Genomic DNA, 16,587 nt, shown 5'->3' with positions numbered 1-16,587 from the left:
TTCGAACAGTCATTAGTGGCAGCCTTGTTAGCCTGGTCATGAGTCTGTGTGGCTAATAAAGCGGGCACGTTATATGTAGATGAAGACGTTTAAATAAACCTATCACGGATTAAGAAAATGGGAAACTCATAGAAAACGTGTGTTGTGACTGATCTAACCAGGACAGACACAAACTTTTTTAGTTTAATAATTTTGGCGCAAATCAGTAGCAAAATATTTTCTATCATCATACAGATAATCGAATGAAATCTGTTCAGTTACAGAAATGTTTTGAAGACATGTCGAGAGCCAGCGAGCAAGGGTGCGGCATGACGCAAGATTAGATAAACAAGTAGGACGAAGAGCCAGATACTGTCATTATTGCAACACGTAACTGACAAATGGATTACCTTGATGACCAGTTGGCCACCTACACTAATAATCCAATCTTTATGTCACTGACGCAATCTGTTTATTACATGTAGTGGGAGATCAGATGAGAGCTCGTCGTGTTAAGCATGTTAAGACAAACGTATTATTGAGGAATGGCAACTCTTCCTATCCCCACTGGACCGTCGCTCTTCAGCCTTCAGTTGGCTAGTGTGTTGTGTGTGTGTGTGAATGTGTGACCAGCTTACGTCAGATAAACACGCAACATACTCCAGCTACTTGGTATGTTACAGAGAACAGTATACATATATTATATATATATATTGGTGTCATATTTGCAAGGCTGATTTGATAGTTTTAATGTTTTGCTCAGGCTCTGGCTACGGCCTGTGCAACAGTAGGAAAGATCCGCCACGTAGGGCGGCATCTGTCATGAGCTCTGGGAATATTCGGGATTTATTTGCACCGGTGTTTTGATAGTCAACACACGAGACATTCGACCAGGTCAGTGAACGTATGGAATTCCGTCGCTGTGGTGCAATCGTGAACTTGTGTGCGTCCTCAAGCAGTGAGCCCGCTGGTAAACAGATAGGGTATTTGCTTAGGTGCAGAACACTGCGGCACCTTGGATTATCACCCTGAAGCCTTAGTCGATGTACGTCACATGTTCGCTTATCTGACACTTCTGATGACACTGGGGAGAATGACTTGAGCCCCAGCCAAAGTTTCCATGTATCAGATGCAGTGTGTCCTGTCATGTGCCAGGATCGTTCTTTTAAGGTAGGCAGATTTTGTTGACTTCTGCCACTGCAGATGTATCAGGACGCTACTGTCCGGTTATGACATTGCTCATTCTTTACTCCTCATCTGTTGTGGAAGAATTACACCGTTTGTTTAACCTTCCCACAGCATACATGAAGAAAAAAAATAGGAAAAATGATGGAAAAAAGAATCTGATTCAGCCAAATCAAGAAAAGGATCCAGTGTATAGCAGCAAACTATAAAGAAAACACAATGGTAGCGTTTCTTGCTATGAACATCGACAACACAATACCAGAACAAATCCTGACACTCCGGCGTGATGATATTATGGTGGTCACTTCTGGTCTCCAAGCTTCCGTGAGGACGAAGGAAGACGGTAACAAGTACGAAGGAAGACTACAAAGTTAACATGAGATGTAAGGAACTCAGAGAGAGGCTCGCAAGATTAAATTTCTTACGAGAATTCTTAGGAAACACAGATTGCGTGGAAATTTATGTTTTCAAATTTCAAATTAAATTCGAAAATGTCAATCATGGAATATAAGGCAATGCAATTACTGGAACAAATGCAATAAGGTTTAAAGCTAAGATATATATTACTAACGGAAGAAAGGTTCTCTCCAAGTAGAATCGCTGAACACTAGAAAAATTACCATCAAACGGATATAGAAAAATAAGCATTAAATATTTAACCTCAAAAACAGTAAGAACATTACTTCAGATATTCACTGAAAGAAATGACGGTGACAAAAACAAACACTCTTCCAGGATCTGGATGAGATTTTCCTATTGTGAAAATGTCAAGGTGTAATATAGGGAGGTGAAGACTTATGTATCATAGATATGTCAGATAGTAGCCAATAAATATTCCATTTAATTCTCTCCTGTACAATCCCATGGCTGCAATACTCCAGCAGTACAGGGCTTTTCTTCCATCCTTTTTCTGGTGGCTGTTCTTGCCTGAGGGAAGCGAGGGAGACGCTTATTCTCAATCTACCCTGACCTTATTTATCGAGAAGAGATATATTTATTTATGTACCATAATAAGAATTCTCAGAGGAACTCGTTACAGGTTCTCTGTGAACAGTAGAGATGGAGCCTCATGAGTGTAGAGCTCCATCCTCACAGCATACATAGATGAGGATGCACAAACACTCATACAAAGCCACATACAATCAGTCGAACGGGAAAAAATGCAAAAACACAAACGCTCATATATACGCATACACATACCCACACCACACAATAGAATATATACCAACAACCTTATTGAGAGAGAGAGAGAGAGAGAGAGAGAGAGAGAGAGAGAGAGAGAGAGAGAGAGAGAGAGAGAGAGAGAGAGAGAGAGAGAGAGACCTTGGGAGGGCACCTGTAAATACTCACCACGCAGCCATATCTGGAGTGTTGGGAGCCTCAATGTCGTTGATGCTGTCAGTCGTGCTCGCTCATATTTATATTTACAGCCCGGTGATTATACACATTTTAGAGAACAGGTGTTTTATTAGATTTTGTTTAACATGACGAACAGATTAAGGAAAACAAACTGTCTCGACGAGACAGAAAAGCACTCAGTCCCTTAACAGAAGTACGAAGGTGTTCACTATAAGATTTTTTTTTCGTTTTGTAAGATAAATTGGCAAGTACAAATTTCTTCATTTCGCCAACAAGATCATCAGTTATTTCATTTCTTACGGTAGTCCAGCTGAGTGAAGCGGAGGCCTCTGCTCACTGACAGTAATTGCAGGGTTCCAGTCAGGAGACAAAGTCAAGTCATCCCCCTAATGTACGTATGTGGAGATTATCCAGCCCAGAGGGACGAACCCCGTCCACGAGTCAACCCAGACGTCACAAAGCTCACTGTATCCTGCCTTCTAAATCTGTTTGGCAATTGAGCGACTCTCTTCCTCTCCCCTGTTGTTTGTAAGGACAATTGTAAGGTAGATTGTCCGTGTGTGTTTTGAACCACAAGAGAAGCAGCGTCTTTTTTTTTCACTCATTCTAAACGAGTGTTTGTTTTGTTGCAAGTTTACCCGACCAAGAACTTTCTTGTTTCAATGCCTTACAGTATTGAAGGGCGTCCTCATCATAGTCGAGCTGTAGAATGTCGTAATCTCGTATTATCACAACACTGAAGATATCTTTGAGAACTGACGTGATAGGAGGAGGAACCATGGACTTAAGAGATCCAGCAAGCCAGACTCCTTCACATTCAGGAGAGCAGAACTGCGCGAACACTCGATAACACAGGCGACGAAGATAAATAGTCACTGTGTGGGACGCGATCAAGATCAAGGATAAAGTTATTGCTTCCTTCAGGAGGCCAACACCGACATCCTACCTTACCTAGCTCTGCAACGCTTCCTGTTGTCTGAACATGTTACAACTGTTGTAGGACTGGGTGAACTGCAGATGTGTAGAGAGATGATACCTTAGCTACAGAACAAAGATAATCAGAAAAGGATAGTGAAACATTATGAGATATCACTTATTTATTCCTCTAATAAAGACTTCCAGCTAACCTCCTGTTATTTATATATTGAGCCACCCTCTGATTTACCTCATTATTCTTGCATTTCACATTTACCTCATTTGTTGTTACTGTGCTCTAACTGAGAGGATTAAAAGGAACGATTAAAAGCTCTGTGAAGTATCTATCTCTATAAACGGATCATCTCGTTAACGTCGAGTTTTAGCGGTGTTCATAAATTAGAACCTTCACTAATCATGGTTAGTCAGTCCTTAAACACTAACTCGTGGCTGGACTAAGACTTGAGATAACGTCGAGGGCTGTTAGTGATTACTGGCAATATTTGGAAGTCAGACCATCAAAGTGGTGCTTACATGTTTGAAGGCCAAATCCTAACATCAGACGCATGCAGCGTTTACTGGAAAGACATTTTCAAAACGTAGATGGAACATGTGCTTCTTTCCGTACATGTTATTGGAGATTATTGAGCGTGACACAGTTTAGTTTCAGTGTGTATGTGTTATTTATCATGTGTTTTATGAGTATTATCGACGACTCAGTAGCTTTTAGCATGACGCTTGTTGGTTGTAATTTTCTTTATTCTTGTGTCATCCTTAACAGATCATCACTATGCCAGTCGTGGGGATGGACAGCGAAGGTTTCCCGCTTTTGACGGTGGATGCCAGACTCGTCCCTGATACGGAACTATACGACTGCCTCCTCACTGCTGATGACCTTCCGAGGAGTGAAGACCAGGAGTCAGGCGAGTCGACGGGCCGAAAGGTTATGGTTATCAGAAGACCTCCAAAAGAGGGTTTTCCGGAGCCAGGACAGCAGCTGCTCCGTCGCAGCGTGAGAACGTCCCAACTTCAGCTACTGCAACACTCACTCAGCCACAGGATGCTTCAACTGCATTTGAATTTCCCGTCGTATAGTTACAGGGCTTATCAAGAGTTACCGAGTTTTCCACTTGATATCAGCCATGACTTCGACCTTTCAGAACTATCCTCCCAGTCTTCAGGGTCGCAGTATGAGATAGAGCTGGAGAGGATGGCTATAAGGAAGCCCTTCAGGGTCCCTCCACTCCACTGTGAAAGGAAACCACACAAAAAAGAGGAGGTCACCATCAGCATATGTAGAGAGTTTTGTCGAGGAGAAATGGTCTACGATGACACTGCGGTAGAGTGGGAAGAACTGAGGAAAACTTGCAGATTCTGGACTCCTCTACAAACCATCCTTGGAGACCTGACGAAGTTCATACCATGTTGTCTGCTGTGGCTTCTACGATTCGTTTTGACAGTGCTCAATGTGTGTGTCCCTGCAGTAGGAATCCAGATCGTATACTATCACCACCTCTATGTTCACATGAAAATCCATCAGGTTGGGATAGAGAGAGGCTTGGATCCGGTGTTCACTGGCCCTGTTTACCAAGGACCTATGATATACAGTGTGAGACATTTTAGTTGTCCCTACTGTAGGTGCAAGAGGGAATCTAAGATTTTGCTCAAGTACTTCCAGAGCTTATCTCAAGAGAGGAGGGACATGGCAGTTAGGTAAAGGAGAAGCAGCTCTGGTACTGTGCGAAATGAAACGTGGCGAGGAAAGTCACACATTAGGAGAACTACCGAGAATTGCAATGAGATGCATTAGCGACACAGTTGAAACGTGTAACACGTTAGCTGGACATATTCCGGGAGTGGCTGGAATTGCATTTATCTCTTTTCTTAATATATATATATATATATATATATATATATATATATATATATATATATATATATATATATATATATATATATATATATATATATATATATATATATATATATTTCAAATTCCTGTGGAAGTCAGCTTGAATGAAGAGGTAAAAATTGACTGGAAATCAATCCAATACTCTTCATATCACAGCTTTAGCATTTCTCTGAACACGTTAGGGTCAGAATCTTTACATCGGATCATCCACTGGTTTAGTAACGACAGGAAAATGTGGAGATCAAACGTATGTATATACATAGTTTATATTAGTATGCAAATAGTTTATATGAGTTTCGAGAATTCGGAAGACTATTGGCGGGCAATCATAAGGTTTGTGTCTCTGTGATAATTGTATCTTTGTTTTGTCACATTATGGTATGGGGTAACCGTCCGTACTCAGGCCCACTCCTAGATTGGCGTGAGGGCTTTCATTTCCTCATCATTTCTTTCATTTATCCATAGCATAATTCATCTACATCAAACATCGGCTGCTATAAAGATGATTCTGATTACTGGTAGGGTAATTGGCTCGTTGTATGTATGTCGACAGTATTTTTATCAATATCAGTCACTGCTTATGGTAATGCTTTGCTAAGATTCTTATACATCTTTAGTTAGACGATGAAAACACATCAGCCATTTAACACAGTTTTGGCGAGACACGAAGAGATTAGTGGTCTGTCTGTGGTCTTGGTCAAGACCATCAGCCCTAGACCAGACCATATGAACAATACTGATGTTCTATGACCTGTGTTCTGCCCGAAACTAGAGATGTAGCGCAATGCTTGTGACCCCAAGATCTGTGTGTTGAATTAGGGCAGACTTTCATTACAGTACAGATGATTCCTTGTTCTTTATGAGGCTTCAGAGTAGACCGATGGTCCCCAGGTCTGTGTGTTGGTCTTACATCAGACCATTACATCATGACCATAGTGTCAGTAAAGGATCCACTAACGAGAAGAAACTAATTCGTTTTCTGAGGAGCGAGACATCCACAAGGCTTTTACAACACATTTTCTTGTCAGTTCAGTTTCCAAGATGTTGTGTTGAAATATGAAAATTTTCATAAAATAATTCTGTTTTGTGATGTAAGATACAGGTCAATATTTACTGTAATGTTTTTCCGTCGTATAGACATTAATTACTACAGTTGTATACGAAATACAGATTGAGATTCATGTTGTGTTTTATTCACACCAAAGTTAGAAGTCGTGATGATTGATATTTGTGTCATAGAGCTTGTGAAAAGTCGACTCCATGTGATGAATGAGACGATGTGTGGACATTCCCCTGACGTAGACACGAAACATAACTCTTGAGGCACTTCTTCTGATACAGGCGTGAAGCAGAACTCCTAGAATATCTTTACAACCCCTAAAGCCTTCTGTCTTACCAGTCTTACCATTCTCTCTCTTTATATTGATTATGAATTGCAATGTCATTGCTGTTCTCCAGCAGATAAACCCGACACAGACCATCAGGTTTTCTGTTGGCTTTCCCCTGTACTCCTGTCGAATTTCCTTTGACGCGAGCGTGAAGCTGGCCTCTTGGAACACATCTACAACATCCTCTGACGCAAGTTTGGTCGAAGACTCTTGAGGTTCTTCGGAAACTTGTTCTAACGGAGAACCTAAAGACGGGCTTCCAGAGCATTTCCACCACCTACCCTGACGACCAGTCTGGAGGAAGTGTTTTAAGGGACTTCCACAACCCCCTCTGACGTAGGTTTGAGACAGGGCACCTGGGACACTTCCAGTACCTCCTCTCCATGCCACACACACACACACACACACACACACACACACACACACACACACACACACACACACACATGGAGGTGCATATGCTATCCTTTCGTGTTCCATTTTCTCGGGAGAGAATAGATTGGGACAGACGGTTCGTAAAGTACTACCGAGATTTTCTACCGAACCAGTTCACTTACCAACACTTCTATATCTATTTCTCATAACTAGTATTGTAACATGTTAACACGGAGAAAAATTGTAAGACAAGATTCGAACAGAAATCGAATAGAGTGTGGACGTCCTGTAGTGAACTGTTTGTCCTGTGCAGTGAGTAGGGCGGAAGGAGCCGCGCTGCGTTGCGCTGAGTTTTTTCTTGTTAACGCAAGATGGTTCTCTCTCTCTCTCTCTCTCTCTCTCTCTCTCTCTCTCTCTCTCTCTCTCTCTCTCTCTCTCTCTCTCTCTCTCTCTCTCTGTAGTGTCACACAAAACAGACCACAATCAGCACCAAACTTGAAATTCTATACGGGATTTGGTTGTCGTCACTATGTGCTGCTGGTTGGTGCGCCGAGTGGACCTGGGTAAGACCTGGGTTACGACGCACAACACCCGTCTGTCTGCATGACGGACGTTCTGCCCTGCATGACCACACGGAAGCAGGTCCTTCATGGGGTCTTGTTGCCACGTGCGTGGCGTCATGCTCCTCCCTTACATGAGCTGTTGCCTGACGTTGTAGCTGCTGCCACTGCTGCAAGCTGTCGTCTGGGTCCTCTGGTGCTGCTCCTTAGAGCTGAAGCGAACAGAACTGGAATTGCGTTGAGTGACTGACGATACATGCAAGAGATACACACACACACACACACACACACACACACACACACACACACACACACACACACACACACACGCACGGATGCATACAATACATGCATACATGTAAAATGTGAGGTAAACACTACCAACAGTGTGGTTGAAACCAATAGTTTATTACAGGAACAAAAAGTAAATAAAGAGAAGAAAAACAAGATACTCTATTGAAGAGAGAAGTTGATGGTTAACACAATGAAAGAAAATGACGATCAACAAAAGCAAATTGCTAAAAGATAAAACATTTGAAAAGAAAGAGGTCACTTTGACAATACAGGAACCGCTTGAGAAAAAGGAATCACTTTAAGAAGAAACTTGAAAAACACAAGACCACTTGAAATACAGTGGCCACTTAAATACAGTGGCAACATGAAATACAGACGTTACATCGAAAAAACGAAATATTTGCTAAGAATCTAAAGATTTACAGTGAGAAAATATCGACGAAAAGTAATGAGGTCAGGAAATGTTTATATAACGAGTGAAACAGCAACACAGATGGCACGTCATATTTGAACGTTTGTGAATATTGCCAATATTTTCAATGCTACATGGCGCTGAATATGTTTTTCCTATGCTCATTTCCCTATTCGCAGCCTTTCATGGCAAATATGTATATATATATATATATATATATATATATATATATATATATATATATATATATATATATATATATATATTTCTTTCTTTCTTTCAAACTGTTCGCCATTTCCCGCATTAGCGAGGTAGCGTTAAGAACAGAGGACTGGGCCTTTGAGGGAATACCCTCACCTGGCCCAATTCTCTGTTCCTTCTTTTGGAAAATTAAAAAAAAAAAAACGAGAGGGGATGATTTCCAGCCCCCCGCTCCCTCCCCTTTTAGTCGCCTTTTACGACACGCAGGGAATACGTGGGAAGTATTCTTTGTCCCCTATCCCCAGGGATATATATATATATATATATATATATATATATATATATATATATATATATATATATATATATATATATATATATATATATATATGGCGCATCCTATTATCAATCAAATAATTATGAATGATCAAGAATCGATAACATAAGAAAAACAGTCTAACACACATCTTTTTATCTTTTCCATTTGCTTTCTGAATCTTAATTTGAAACTAATGTAAAACGATACATTTCCCAAGTGTGTTACCAGTCTTATATTACAGTGTCTTTCTGACGTTTACTCTGTATATAGAGGCAATATTCTGAATGGTTGTTGATCACTGAAACTGTGGCGACGAGTCTCCTGGCCACACTCTCTAGCAAGCCTCAGGTTACTGTGGTGTTTCGAGATCATTAACGGAGGATGACACAACATTACCATGTCCTTAATCACTTCAGCACGACGGTACGACCCCCGGTACGAAACCTAATCTTCAAGGGGTTGTATTGTTATGATCCATGGTTGTAATGACGTGCTCAGGGGTCGTACCATCGTCCTTAAGTAGTGATAGTCTGTGCTTGCTCAAAGCTCGTGTTGCTGTGCCCTGTTGCATCACTTTCATTAATGTCTGATCATTTTCCTGTCTGAAGCGTCAGGAAAGCAGTGTTGCTTCAAGAAAAACTTGACATTACGCCCAAGGGAAGGTCAGTGTTGATGTTACTAATATCTGATTTTACCAGCGGCAGTATATTGTTAGTCTAGTTAGTAAAGTTAAGTTGTAGCTACGGCTGGTTGGCTGGTTAGTTTTTAATTCTACCAGCTGTCAAGGTCATTATGGTTGTGTGTCAAGCTATGTATATATATATATATATATACATATATATATATATATATATATATATATATATATATATATATATATATATATAAACTGAAAAAACACCTTCTTCAGGTGTTGAGGGTCATTCTATGGCTTCTTACACTTCCTGCGTGTGGCCTGTGCTGTACTGTTGCCCGGAGCTGTGCTGTATCTTGCAACTCCTGGCAATGCCAGGTTTAAATCAAGGTTGCCGTATCTCGCTGGTCAGGGTCATATATGCAGTGGAAGTGTGTAACATCGAACTAACTTCAGCAACAGAAGAAGGTCATCGAGAATTTTCGTTTACTGGTTACCACTCGACGTTGACGGCCTTAATGAGCCTGGCAGTTGATAGCCCTTAAAGTACAAATAACCAACCCACAACGTGTAGAACGGAAGTGTTATTAAAGCCATGTCGTCAGCCTTCATAAGAGTTTTATCTAATGTTAACTGGTGTTATTTCTCCCGCTGTTCTGGTGGTTGGGTATTGAAGACTCATAGTCACACAATGATGAAAACAGATCAGAGATATACATGCACATAACTGTTATGTGTGGCAGCGTTAACAGCCATAAAAAAGAATCACAAACAAGATGATTGCGTCACATGTCAACTCCCTCTGTCTTCGCTGAGGACAATTGTTGGCCACCAGCCCACCGCCACACACGCTTGAACTTGATCTTGGATCGTCACCTGACGCTGTGGCAGCTAGGTTGGGCTACACCACCCCCAAGTCCCAGGAAAGTAGAATTGTTACGTCACGGGAGCAGAATTCCCCCGAGTACCTAAGCTCGTCACGCCTGGCTGCTCACCACCACTGCCTCAGGCGTCATATGGGCTGACATGTCATCTTGATCTGGCTGTCCACCTCTACAGTGGTGGCTCACATCATGACAGTTCTTGCATCAGGAAGCTAAGTCGTGCGGTCCCTTGTTGAAGAATGATGGAAATTGTAACATTTGGTGATCGGGATGTTGTCATCCCTCACATCTGTCGTCAGGAGAAGGTATCAGTCGTCAGCGTACATGGTTCGGGAAAGTGTAAGTTGTCAGAACTGACGTTGGGATATACGGTCAGCCGACGGTTCTGTTATCGGAGGAAGCTATCAAACGTCAGCTCTGATATGAGAGGAGGGCTATCGGTCGTCAGCTTCGATAACCGGGGGAAATTATCATTTGTCAGCGGCTCCTCGCTGGTGACGAACGCCTCAGGGTCAACTTTTTCACATCGCTGCCAAGGTTATCTTTTCCAGTGTTGGTGTTGTCGCGTTGGGACGAATCCCGACAACACTGGGAAAAGAAAAACTTTAGTTGGCAAGTGTAGCGCAATGCTGGGAGGCAGGAACACTTATAATGGCCACAGATAGACGGTAATCACCGGTGATAAGATAGTTAGGCACTATGGATCTCTTTTTTTCCTTCTTATTCTGAATATGAGGTGCAATTTTCTCTGTAAATATTAGAACTGAGTACATCGGAGGCTCCCTCAGTTTGACATGAGAAGAGTCTTGGGTATTTTGTTACAGTATGTCTTGTGTGTGTGTGTGTTGTGTGTGTGTGTGTGTGTGTGTGTGTGTGTTTAGACCGAATCATTCCAGCGGCTGATAAGCAACACGTATATCTCAATACCATGTTAGACCTACCGAAACTCTACAGTCTTTCCAGAGACTAAACTTAATTTACTCGGGTCACGAGCGTGGTTACATCAGTAAACAAATATATTTACAGCCAGTAGTGTAAACAGACGCGTCTCCTCATGTACGTAAACGTGTTTACGAGAGAAATGAAGAAAAGACATACATTCAGTGTAAATATACTGTTCCTGCTGCGAGCCTGGCCATGTAATGATGCTTGCACTTCTCAAGGTCAGAGAAGCAGCAGTGTTTGGTGGTTAGGCTTCAAGCGCTGCCCTTCAGATAACGCTTTTGTCAACCTCTCATGTGAAATACACTGTCACAGTTAATTAATGGTCAGTAAATTCAGGACCCTAAGTTCTCCTGTGTTTGACCTCCAACCGAGGATCGTCCGATAACATAGTGAACATCGGCCGTATCGGAGACCAGCCAGACACATACGCAGGAGTCTCATGGGAATTTGTGGGTTTAAGACACACTAACGCAGTGGGCAGGCCGCTGCCTCTCTCACTTTTCAAAGTGGGATGAGGAACAATAGGGTATAATTACTGAGTCGTAAGCTATATTATTATTATTATCATTATCATTTATCATTATCATTATTATTATTATTATAATAATATTATTATTATCATTATTGTTATTATCATCATCATACAATCTCCTGTACTTTTTTATGGGGCTTCTGCAGCTTCGAGTCTGAACTCCACGTAAGACCAGGATAAAGATTAACTCCTGTGGAGTACGGTAACGTCTGTCATCGTGGACTCATAGGAATATATATATATATATATATATATATATATATATATATATATATATATATAGCAAATGAACGCGCTCTTCCATAGAACATACAAACCTCCAACGGCCCGGATCGAACCCAGTATTCCCGTGTGGCAGGCAGATGCGCTACTGTTAGGTTACGATCGACCCTATTCGGGTAGTAACTATTCGAATACTATGTTATCGAATACCCGTCGTCTCACGTTGGTAAACAACGGGGTCTGACCGGTCAAATCCCATCAGGCTTACACTACCAGCAGATAGCATTTCGCAGAACCTAACTGTACAACACCGGAAGTTTTATGAATAGGGATGTAATACATATGAACGTGCACTTTCAAAGAACATACAAATCTCCAACAGCCAGGGTTAAACCCGGAATCGACCTAGCGTGGCAGGCAGATTAGTGTTCAGATGGTTTATTCAAGCTTTACAGTACACTTTATGTTTCACGGAGATAGTCGGCCTCATCAGGTTTAAGCAATTCGTAAAGTTTCAAACAATAACACCAACACAAAGGCTTGGACATCCTGTTACAGCCATGCCGGAAGACACAGTTTCTACTTTGTTTCAGTTTGTCCTCTGTCATGACGGTAACAGGATGTACGTACCTTCTTGCTGGTGGTGAGATTTGAAACATGATGAATTGTTAGCACCTGATGAGGTGGATTGTCTCCGTGAAACATACAGTGTATCAGAAAGTTTGAACAAATCATCTGAACATCGTCTGATTTGCGATTTAATCTTCATAAATGTATCTCAAACTAGCGCGATCGTCAAATTATCAATCCGTATACGTATCTATCTACTTATATATATATATATATATATATATATATATATATATATATATATATATATATATATATATATATATATATATATAAGATTGTGTGTGTGTGTGTGTGTGTGTATGTGTTTATCGTCAGATAACCTCACACCCTACCGTCTGTCTCTCTTCCATGTCAAATATGTCGCATACCAAACATTTTATAACATTTCGATGGAAGTAACGATGGAATATGATTATGAGTCTAAGTTGTTGGAGTGGTAGGTTAATGTACTACAGCTGCAACAAGTTCAACACTGCACAGGCTAAGGAGAGGTCATAGTAACTGTACATTCCCTTCAGAAAAATCTGCTTCGAATTTGCTCCTTACTCAATTCTAAGCTACTAATGATTTTCTACAGATATGAAATTGAAATCAGAACGATAACATACTTCCACAACGATAACAAATTTGTTATGTAAATGTTTATAAAGTTAGACGCTCTCTCAGTTCACTCGCTGACTCAATTTACTTATTACAGATCATCAGACGTCTGACCACCAGGAGGATGGATGAGGAGGGATTTCCCTTACTCTCCGTGAGTTCCAGCATCGCCACAGGTCTGGACGCGACACATAGAGATGATCCTTCCTTCCCTCCTGCTGGCTTACCAGTGAGTCAGGACCAGGAGTCAGGCGAGGCGACGGCTCAGCAAGTTATGATCATCAGACGACCCCCTCAAGTGAATCAGAGTGAGATGTACCCTACACATGATGGCTGCCACCGCACAGACTGCATGCGTCCTTCTCAGAGAGACAGTCGACAGGTACCAGACGAACACACACACCACCGACTTTCCAGATACATATGAACTTTATGTGTTTGTGTTCGTCACAAGACCACGTGCTGAGGGCACCTATCAGAAACATCTCTAAAAGTTCACATTCCTCTCCTCCTCCACAAAAGACACCAGAGGACATAAGAACCCGACAAAAGGAAAGGAAGAATCGCTTTCGAATTCCTTCTGGATCATCCCAGACATCAAGACCCAAGAAGGAAAGTGCAATAATCATCAGTATCTGGAAAGAAATACTCCTCGGTGCATCTGTTTTCGACTACGGTTCACTGGAGTGGGAGGAGATTATGAAGAGATTCAAATATCCTTTTTGGCTCAGGAAGCCTTTCGACACAGTGACTCGTCATCTTCCACAGGGATATCTTAAACTTATTCATCTTCTCATGTTTGCTCTTCGTCTGCTACTGCGAGATATCTGCATCATAGGACTCTATTACAAGACTTTCGACACTCACCTAAGAATCCACCAGATAGGTCAAGAAAGAGGGATCCAGCCTGTGTTTACCGGCAAGGTCTACCATGGACCCATCACTTATAGTGTTCGAGCTCAATGTACCTACTGCAAGGTTCAGGACCAGTCGAAGGCGTCGCTCAGGTACTTCCAGAGTTTGAGGGAGGAGAGGCAACATGATCCAGTTAGGTGAATCTCGACAAAAGGATCTGCGGCATAGCAAACCACGTTCTATGACTTGTCTGTTCGTTAGATCACAAGAAAGTCAGAGAACCTCGAACCCAGCGCGAGAATAAACTACTAGACAGCGGTAGATGAAACTTCTGGACTGAAACTAAAAGATCGATGTCATTTGAAACTTTTGACCGTCCTGTCTAGATTTCTGGGGAATCTTATACCATGTCTCCATCTATTGCTTTTACTTATTCTGTAAATATATAGTGATCAGGATAAGATACATATGATTTTATGATAAATCTTTTACTATAGTAACTTAAGAATTAGAATGATAATACGACTCTAGGCGAAGATAAATGAATATTTTCTTATCAGATTAACCTAGGATTATACTAAAAGATCACGAAAAGACTAAACTCTTTGTGCTTGACAATGCAACCCTTGGTATGATGATATTGTCTTCATCTTGACCCCAATGGGTCAGTGGTCAAGTTATCACACTCATAGGTCGCACTATCGTACACAAGGGTCATACCATAATGCTCGAGCCGTAACAACAGATGTATTAAGTTTTACTCATTATAAAAAACTGTTGTTAAAGAGTAAGCGGGAGCAGGATCCCAGCCACCCTGTACCCCATCCAGACACCACGCAAGGAATCGCTTATCGCTTGTGTTTGTTATGGTGATCAGAGGTTGTGGACGTGATGGGGCACAGGAGAAGATTGTTAGACTTGTACTCGTGATAAATCATCGTTGCTAATATGGTCACAGCAAAATCCAAGGTCTACACGGGACCAGAGAGAGTGTTACATCCTGCTCCACTCTGCTCCAGTTCTCCAGCTTTACCTGTTGAATTCATCTTATCTTTCTTATTTCGTGTCAAGTGTTGATGCGTTCTTTATAATGCATTTGTAAAACCCACTATGAGCATTTCTCTTGCTCACCAAATCCATGATATATTTATGCTCATTGAGTTAAATGCTCTGTTTAGGGTTTTCATATCTGTTTTTGGAATATTTTATAAAGTAAACTTTAGAATTGATATATAACTCCTTAAAAAATTTATCATTAACCTCTTGAACCTGTCAACAATGAGCAAAATTTGAGTGCAGAAATATGCCTGAATCCTTTCCATACATTTTACAATTACTGTTCCGCGGAGCACCTGTACCTTGATCTGACATCTTCCAATTTTATTCAGTAGTATTTAGTAATGTATCTCTATCATTTACATAAATTTGTTTGAACATAAAGTTTTTTCATTTATTATTCGAGGAATATGAAGAAAATGAGGTGAGCACAGTTCAGAAGTGTGGTCTGCTGATATATCTTTCTGTACAAGAACCTGCCTATTACCACGTCACACAGGACACTAGTACACCACTTAGCGTCAGGGTTAACACTGTTACCCCGTCACATAGGACACTGCCCTTCGCCTAAAGGCTGCCTCACTTTACTATGCTACCTTGCCCTTATAAGGAATCAGCACCTTTTTGGAGCCTGTAAATCACTTCACGATACATCAAGGATGAGACTAAAAAGTAAAACACATTTTTTTTCCCCGAATTTGAAGGGCAAACACTAGACAAAGAGAGATATTCATAATGAAATCTTCACAAGATACAATGATTTCTATGGAATGTAAACGAAGTCAGTGTACATGAAGATAGATATATAAATATAATGAACTTGAGCTGTAAAGTGCATCAAAATATAAATCTTATTGCAAATCAGACATAATAAATGTATTCTATTTCACTGACTCAATACCGTTTCTTGGCTCTTTCACGTGACATTGTGACACAGTTTAATACTCTGTTGTGTTGCCTCTTACTGGCTTCCTTATGATCATCGTTTACTCCCAAGACTCTGCCTAAAACTAGGCCTTCTTTTAATGAAAGTCATCTTCCTGTGTGGATGTGTATAGAACCCTAATCATGTCTTCATTCAACAGCTGAACGATTCTCTATATACACCCAGAGTGACTGATGATTCTCTATATATACCCAGAGTGACTGATGATTAGCTATAGCAAGTATCTCTTAAGTTCTCTCTCATCATGTGGTTCTGTGAAGTCAACACTCTCATTTTCCCTGATAGGATTTTTTCAGATGTGTTCAGTATTACCCTCCTGCCTTGGTTATTACCCCCTGCCTCGGTTATTCTAGCTTTTTTGCAAGGAAAAATTGAAATTGA

General features: G+C 41.1%; 1 pseudogene; it reads left to right on the top strand.

Annotated features, from left to right (window-relative positions):
• Positions 1–534: 534 nt before the first annotated feature.
• On the top strand, positions 535–15,644 carry LOC139755310 (uncharacterized; annotated as a pseudogene).
• The last annotated feature ends 943 nt before the right edge of the window (positions 15,645–16,587 follow it).

Source organism: Panulirus ornatus, chromosome 19, assembly GCF_036320965.1.
Source record: "Panulirus ornatus isolate Po-2019 chromosome 19, ASM3632096v1, whole genome shotgun sequence".
Taxonomy (NCBI): domain Eukaryota; kingdom Metazoa; phylum Arthropoda; class Malacostraca; order Decapoda; family Palinuridae; genus Panulirus; species Panulirus ornatus.
The sequence above is the reverse complement of the archived record's forward strand: the minus strand, read 5'-3'. Positions and strand labels throughout refer to the sequence as shown.